The 8,293-nt window shown below is 44.5% G+C and overlaps 1 long non-coding RNA gene across 2 annotated transcripts; it reads left to right on the top strand.

Annotated features, from left to right (window-relative positions):
- Window positions 1-4,265: 4,265 nt before the first annotated feature.
- On the top strand, window positions 4,266-5,971 carry LOC127926480 (uncharacterized). 2 transcript variants are annotated; one of them, XR_008124241.1, is made up of 3 exons: window positions 4,266-5,056; window positions 5,157-5,236; window positions 5,337-5,971. It is a non-coding gene; the product is annotated as an uncharacterized LOC127926480 (long non-coding RNA). The 2 variants fall into 2 exon arrangements; XR_008124240.1 differs by having other exon boundaries at window positions 4,266-5,116.
- The last annotated feature ends 2,322 nt before the right edge of the window (window positions 5,972-8,293 follow it).

Genomic DNA, 8,293 nt, shown 5'->3' with positions numbered 1-8,293 from the left:
TCTATTCCCTATATAGTGCAGTGACCATAGGGTTCTATTCCCTATATAGTGCAGTGACCATAGGGTTCTATTCCCTATATAGTGCAGTGACCATAGGGCTATATTCCCTATATAGTGCAGTGACCATAGGGCTCTGTTCTATATATAGTGCAGTGACCATAGGGCTATATTCCCTATATAGTGCAGTGACCATAGGGCTATATTCCCTATTAGTGCAGTGACAATAGGGCTCTATAGTGCAGTGACCATAGGGTGCAGTGACCATATATATTCCCTATATAGTGCAGTGACCATAGGGCTCTGTTCCCTATAGTGCAGTGACCATAGGGCTCTGTTCCCTAAGTGCAGTGACCATAGGGTTCTATTCCTATATAGTGCAGTGACCATAGGGTTCTATTCCATATAGACTGCTTTTTCTACTGCTTGCTAATTGTTACTAGTGACCATAGGTTCTATTCCCTATATAGGGTGACCATAGGGCTCTAGGGCTCTATTCCCTATATAGTGCAGTGACCATAGGGCTCTATTCCCTATATAGTGCAGTGACCATAGGGCTAGAGTGCAGTGACCATGAAGCTGTATTCCCTAGGATGATTCTATTCCCTGAGCAGGCCATTCTGTTTTCTGCTGTTGGAGAGAGAGACCAGAGGAGAGAGAGAGAGGGCTCTAGAGAGGGAGAGTGACCAGAGAGAGGGGGAGAGAGAGAGAGAGGGAGAGAGAGAGGGGGAAAGAGATGGAGAGGTACCTGAGGAGTGATGTAGTGAGACAGAGACATCAGGGAGGTCTGTGTTGAATCCTCTGGTCTGGAACACACTGGGCTCCTCTGGGAGGGGGGAGAAAGAGGTACCTGAGGAGTGATTTAGTGAGACAGAGACATCAGGGAGGTCTGTGTTGAATCGTCTGGTCTGGAACACACTGGGCTCCTCTGGGAGGGGGGAGAGAGAGGTACCTGAGGAGTGATTTAGTGAGACAGAGACATCAGGGAGGTCTGTGTTGAATCGTCTGGTCTGGAACACACTGGCTGGATACACTCTGGGCTCCTCTGGGAGGGGGGAGAAAAGGAGGAGAGGGAGGGGTAGGAGAGGGAGAGGGGAAGGTAGAGAAGGGGGAGAAAGGAGAAGAGGGAGGGGTAGGAGAGAGAAAGGTGAGAAAAGAGAAGAGGGAGGGGTAGGAGAGAGAAAGGGGAGAAAAGAGAAGAGGAAGGGGTAGGAGAGGGAGAGGGGAAGGTAGAGAAGGGGGAGAAAGGAGAAGAGGGAGGGGTAGGAGAGAGAAAGGGGAAGGTAGAGAAGGGGGAGAAAGAAAAGAGGGAGGGGTAGGAGAGGGAGAGGGGTAGGAGAGGGGTAGGAGAGAGAAAGGGGAGAAAAGAGAAGAGGGAGGGGTAGGGGAGGGAGAGGGGAGAGAGATAGGAGAGAGAAAGGGGAGAAAAGAGGAAGAGGGGGAGAGGGAGGAGAGGGGGGAGAAAAGAGAAGAGGGAGGGGTAGGAGAGGGGAAGGAATGGGGGAGAAAAGAGAAGAGGGAGGGGTAGGAGAGGGAGAGGGGTAGGAGAGAGAAAGGGGAGAAAAGAGAAGAGGGAGGGGTAGGAGAGGGAGAGGGGTAGGAGAGGGGAATGGGGGAGAAAAGAGAAGAGGGAGGGGTAGGAGAGGGAGAGGGGTAGGAGAGAGAAAGGGGAGACAAGAGAAGAGGGAGGGGTAGGAGAGGGAGAGGGGTAGGAGAGAGAAAGGGGAGACAAGAGAAGAGGGAGGGGTAGGAGAGGGAGAGGGGTAGGAGAGAGAAAGGGGAGAAAAGAAAAGAGGGAGGGGTAGGAGAGGGAGAGGGGGTAGGAGAGAGAAAGGGGAGAAAAGAGAAGAGGGAGGGGTAGGAGAGAGAAAGGGGAGAAAAGAGAAGAGGGAGGGGTAGGAGAGGGAGAGGGGAAGGTAGAGAAGGGGGAGAAAGGAGAAGAGGGAGGGGTAGGAGAGAGAAAGGGGAAGGTAGAGAAGAGGGAGGGGTAGGAGAGGGGAATGGGGGAGAAAAGAGAAGAGGGAGGGGTAGGAGAGGGGAATGGGGGAGAAAAGAGAAGAGGGAGGGGTAGGAGAGGGGAATGGGGGAGAAGAGGGAGAGGGAAATAATTTAATTTCAACCCATGTACATAAAGACTTTTTCATTTGTTTAAGATGTGTGTCCCCACAAGGTTAGTTATACAAGACTGTGTGTGTGTGTGTATGTGTGTCCCCACAAGGTTAGTTATACAAGACTGTGTGTGTGTGTGTGTGTCCCCACAAGGTTAGTTATACGAGACTGTGTGTGTGTGTGTCTGTGTGTCCCCACAAGGTTAGTTATACAAGACTGTGTGTGTGTGTGTGTGTGTGTGTGTGTGTGTGTGTGTGTGTGTGTGTGTGTGTGTGTGTGTGTGTGTGTGTGTGTGTGTGTGTGTGTGTGTGTGTGTGTGTCCCCACAAGGTTAGTTATACAAGACTGTGTGTGTGTGTGTGTGTGTGTGTGTGTGTGTGTGTGTGTGTGTGTGTGTGTGTGTGTGTGTGTGTGTGTGTGTGTGTGTGTGTGTGTGTGTGTGTGTGTGTCCACAAGGTTAGTTATACGAGACTGTGTGTGTGTGTCTGTGTGTCCCCACAAGGTTAGTTATACAAGACTGTGTGTGTGTGTCTGTGTGTCCCCACAAGGTTAGTTATACAAGACTGTGTGTGTGTGTCTGTGTGTCCCCACAAGGTTAGTTATACAAGACTGTGTGTGTGTGTGTCTGTGTGTCCCCACAAGGTTAGTTATACAAGACTGTGTGTGTGTGTCTGTGTGTCCCAACAAGGTTAGTTATACGAGACTGTGTGTGTGTGTGTGTCCCAACAAGGTTAGTTATACGAGACTGTGTGTGTGTGTGTGTGTCTGTGTGTGTGTGTCCCCACAAGGTTAGTTATACGAGACTGTGTGTGTGTGTGTGTGTGTGTCCCAACAAGGTTAGTTATACGAGACTGTGTGTGTGTCCCCACAAGGTTAGTTATACAAGACTGTGTGTGTGTGTGTGTGTGTCCCCACAAGGTTAGTTATACGAGACTGTGTGTGTGTGTGTGTCCCAACAAGGTTAGTTATACGAGACTGTGTGTGTGTGTGTGTGTGTGTGTGTGTGTGTGTGTGTGTGTGTGTGTGTGTGTGTGTGTGTGTGTGTGTGTGTGTGTGTGTGTGTGACTCACTTCGACAGCAGCGCGTCCTCCAGTAGATCAGACCCAGGACCGTGGTGAGGACGGTCAACATGACCACAACCACCAGGACCAACCACGCCACCCTGAAGACACACAACCACTCACCTAGAGAGAGGGGGGAGGAGAAAGAGAGAGAGAGAGGGGAGGAGGGGGGAGGAGAGAGAGAGAGAGAGAGGAAGAGAGAGAGGGGAGGAGAAAGAGAGAGAGAGAGGGGAGGAGAGGGGAGGAGAGAGAGAGAGGGGGGGAGGAGAGGGGAGGAGAGAGAGAGAGAGAGGGGGGAGGAGAGAGAGGGGGGAGAGAGAGGGGGAGGAGAGAGAGGGGAGGAGAGAGAGGGGGAAAGGGGGAGAGGGGAGGAGGAGGGGGAGAGAGAGAGAGGGGGAGGAGAGAGAGAGAGGGAAAGGGGAGAGGGTAGGAGGAGGGGAGAGGAGAGAGGGGGAAAGGGGGAGAGGGGAGGAGGAGGAGGGGGAGAGAGAGAGAGAGAGGGGAGGAGAAAGAGAGAGGGGAGGAGAAAGAGACAGAGAGAGAGAGGAGAGAGAGGGGTTGAGGGGGAGGAGAGAGAGGGGTTGAGGGGGAGGAGAGAGAGGGGGAGGAGAAAAAGAGAGCGAGAGAGAGGGGGAGGAGAAAGGGGGAGGGAGAAAAAATATCCTCTGTGTACAACATAGAACACCAAATAATGCATGCAGAGCAGAATTAGGCCGATACCCACTAATTATCAACATCCAGAAAAGAGCCATTCAATTCTACAACCACCTAAAAGGAAGTGATTCCCAAACCTTCCATAACAAAGCCATCACCTACAGAGAGATGAACCTGGAGAAGAGTCCCCTAAGCAAGCTGGTCCTTTTCTCATGATTTGGTTTGGGTCTAATTGTGCTGCTGTCCTGGGGCTCTGTAGGGTGTGTTTGTGTTTGTGAACAGAGCCCCAGGACAGCAGCACAATTAGACCCAACCAAATCATGAGAAAACAAAAAGATAATTACTTGACAGATTGGAAAGATTTAACAAAAAAACAGAGCAAACTAGAATGCTCTTCGTCCCTAAACAGAGAGTACACAGCGGCAGAATACCTGACCACTGTGACTGACCCAAACTTAAGGAAAGCTTTGACTATGTACAGACTTAGTGAGCATAGCCTTGCTATTGAGAAAGGCCACCGTAGGCAGACATGGCTCTCAAGAGAAGACAGGCTATGTGCTCACTGCCCACAAAATGAGGTGGAAACTGAGCTGCACTTCCTAACCTCCTGCCCAATGTATGACCATATTAGAGATACATATTTCCCCCAGATCACACAGACCCACAAAGAATTATAAAACAAATCCAATTTTGATAAACTCCCATATCTACTGGGTGAAATTCCACAGTGTGACATCACAGCAGTATGATTTGTGACCTGTTGCCACGAGAAAAGGGCAACCAGTGAAGAACAAACACCAAAATAAATAAATACAACCTACACTACCGTTCAAAGGTTTTAGGGGTCACTTAGAAATGTCCTTGTTTATGAAAGAAAATCACATTTTTTGTCCATTAAAATAACATCAAATTGATCAGATCAGTGTAGACATTGTTAACGTTGTAAATGACTATTGTAGCTGGAAACGGCTGATGTTTAATGGAATATCTACATAGGTTATAGAATATCTACATAGGTTATAGAATATCTACATAGGTTATAGAATATCTACATAGGTTATGGAATATCTACATAGGTTATAGAATATCTACATAGGTTATAGAATATCTACATAGGTTATAGAATATCTACATAGGTTATAGAATATCTACATAGGTTATAGAATATCTACATAGGTTATAGAATATCTACATAGGTTATAGAATATCTACATAGGTTATGGAATATCTACATAGGTTATAGAATATCTACATAGGTTATAGAATATCTACATAGGTTATGGAATATCTACATAGGTTATAGAATATCTACATAGGTTATAGAATATCTACATAGGTTATGGAATATCTACATAGGTTATGGAATATCTACATAGGTTATGGAATATCTACATAGGTTATAGAATATCTACATAGGTTATAGAATATCTACATAGGTTATAGAATATCTACATAGGTTATAGAATATCTACATAGGTTATAGAATATCTACATAGGTTATAGAATATCTACATAGGTTATGGAATATCTACATAGGTTATAGAATATCTACATAGGTTATAGAATATCTACATAGGTTATGGAATATCTACATAGGTTATAGAATATCTACATAGGTTATAGAATATCTACATAGGTTATAGAATATCTACATAGGTTATGGAATATCTACATAGGTTATAGAATATCTACATAGGTTATAGAATATCTATATAGGTTATAGAATATCTACATAGGTTATAGAATATCTACATAGGTTATAGAATATCTACATAGGTTATAGAATATCTACATAGGTTATGGAATATCTACATAGGTTATAGAATATCTACATAGGTTATAGAATATCTACATAGGTTATAGAATATCTACATAGGTTATAGAATATCTACATAGGTTATAGAATATCTACATAGGTTATAGAATATCTACATAGGTTATAGAATATCTACATAGGTTATAGAATATCTACATAGGTTATAGAATATCTACATAGGTTATGGAATATCTACATAGGTTATAGAATATCTACATAGGTTATAGAATATCTACATAGGTTATAGAATATCTACATAGGTTATAGAATATCTACATAGGTTATAGAATATCTACATAGGTTATAGAATATCTACATAGGTTATAGAATATCTACATAGGTAGAATATCTACATAGGTTATAGAATATCTACATAGGTTATAGAATATCTACATAGGTTATAGAATATCTACATAGGTTATAGAATATCTTACATAGGTTATAGAATATCTACATAGGTTATAGAATATCTACATAGGTTATGGAATATCTACACCACAATACGCCACACCAAACTGGAAGTCTTCCGACTAGCTTGGAAGGACGGTACCGTACAGTACCGAAGAGCCCTTACTGCTGCTCGATCGTCCTATTTTTTCTAACTTAATTGAGGAAAATAAGAACAATCCGAAATTCCTTTTTGATACTGTGGCAAAGCTAACTAACTAACTAACTAAAAAGCAGCATTCCCAAGAGAGGATGACTTTCACTTTAGCAGTGATAAATTCATGAACTTCTTTGAGGAAAAGATTATGATTATTAGAAAGCAAATTACGGACTCCTCTTTAAACCTGCGTATTCCTCCAAACCTCAGTTGTCCTGAGTCTGCACAACTCTGCCAGGACCTAGGATCAAGAGAGACGCTCAAGTGTTTTAGTACTATATCTCTTGACACAATGATGAAAATAATCATGGCCTCTAAACCTTCAAGCTGTATACTGGACCCTATTCCAACTAAACTACTGAAAGAGCTGCTTCCTGTGCTTGGCCCTCCTATGTTGAACATAATATACGGCTCTCTATCCACTGGATGTGTACCAAACTCACTAAAAGTGGCAGTAATAAAGCCTCTCTTGAAAAAGCCAAACCTTGACCCAGAAAATATAAAAACTATCGGCCTATATCGAATCTTCCATTCCTCTCAAAGATTTTAGAGAAGGCTGTTGCGCAGCAACTCACTGCCTTCCTGAAGACAAACAATGTATACGAAATGCTTCAGTCTGGTTTTAGACCCCATCATAGCACTGAGACGGCACTTGTGAAGGTGGTAAATGACATTTTAATGGCATCGGACCGAGGCTCTGCATCTGTCCTCGTGCTCCTAGACCTTAGTGCTGCTTTTGATACCATCGATCACCACATTCTTTTGGAGAGATTGGAAACCCAAATTGGTCTACACGGACATGTTCTGGCCTGGTTTAGGTCTTATCTGTCGGAAAGATATCAGTTTGTCTCTGTGAATGGTTTGTCCTCTGACAAATCAACTGTACATTTCGGTGTTCCTCAAGGTTCTGTTTTAGGACCACTATTGTTTTCACTATATATTTTACCTCTTGGGGATGTTATTCGAAAACATAATGTAAACTTTCACTGCTATGCGGATGACACACAGCTGTACATTTCAATGAAACATGGTGAAGCCCCAAAATTGCCCTCGCTAGAAGCATGTGTTTCAGACATAAGGAAGTGGATGGCTGCAAACGTTCTACTATTAAACTCTGACAAAACAGAGATGCTTGTTCTAGGTCCCAAGAAACAAAGAGATCTTCTGTTGAATCTGACAATTAATCTTAATGGTTGTACAGTCGTCTCAAATAAAACTGTGAAGGACCTCGGCGTTACTCTGGACCCTGATCTCTCTTTTGAAGAACATATCAAGACCATTTCGAGGACAGCTTTTTTTCCATCTACGTAACATTGCAAAAATCAGAAACTTTCTGTCCAAAAATGATGCAGAAAAATTAATCCATGCTTTTGTCACTTCTAGGTTAGACTACTGCAATGCTCTATTTTCCGGCTACCCGGATAAAGCACTAAATAAACTTCAGTTAGTGCTAAATACGGCTGCTAGAATCCTGACTAGAACCAAAAAATTTCATCATATTACTCCAGTGCTAGCCTCTCTACACTGGCTTCCTGTCAAAGCAAGGGCTGATTTCAAGGTTTTACTGCTAACCTACAAAGCATTACATGGGCTTGCTCCTACCTACCTCTCTGATTTGGTCCTGCCGTACATACCTACACGTACGCTACGGTCACAAGACGCAGGCCTCCTAATTGTCCCTAGAATTTCTAAGCAAACAGCTGGAGGCAGGGCTTTCTCCTATAGAGCTCCATTTTTATGGAACGGTCTGCCTACCCATGTCAGAGACGCAAACTCGGTCTCAACCTTTAAGTCTTTACTGAAGACTCATCTCTTCAGTGGGTCATATGATTGAGTGTAGTCTGGCCCAGGAGTGGGAGGGTGAACGGAAAGGCTCTGGAGCAACGAACCGCCCTTGCTGTCTCTGCCTGGCCGGTTCCCCTCTTTCCACTGGGATTCTCTGCCTCTAGCCCTGTTACGGGGGGCTGAGTCACTGGCTTGCTGGGGCTCTCTCGTGCCGTCCCTGGGGGTCGTCACCTGGGTGGGTTGATTCACTGTTGTGGTCGGCCTGTCT

The sequence above is a fragment of the Oncorhynchus keta genome, unplaced genomic scaffold (genome assembly GCF_023373465.1).
Source record: "Oncorhynchus keta strain PuntledgeMale-10-30-2019 unplaced genomic scaffold, Oket_V2 Un_contig_7637_pilon_pilon, whole genome shotgun sequence".
Lineage (NCBI taxonomy): Eukaryota > Metazoa > Chordata > Actinopteri > Salmoniformes > Salmonidae > Oncorhynchus > Oncorhynchus keta.
The sequence above is the reverse complement of the archived record's forward strand: the minus strand, read 5'-3'. Positions and strand labels throughout refer to the sequence as shown.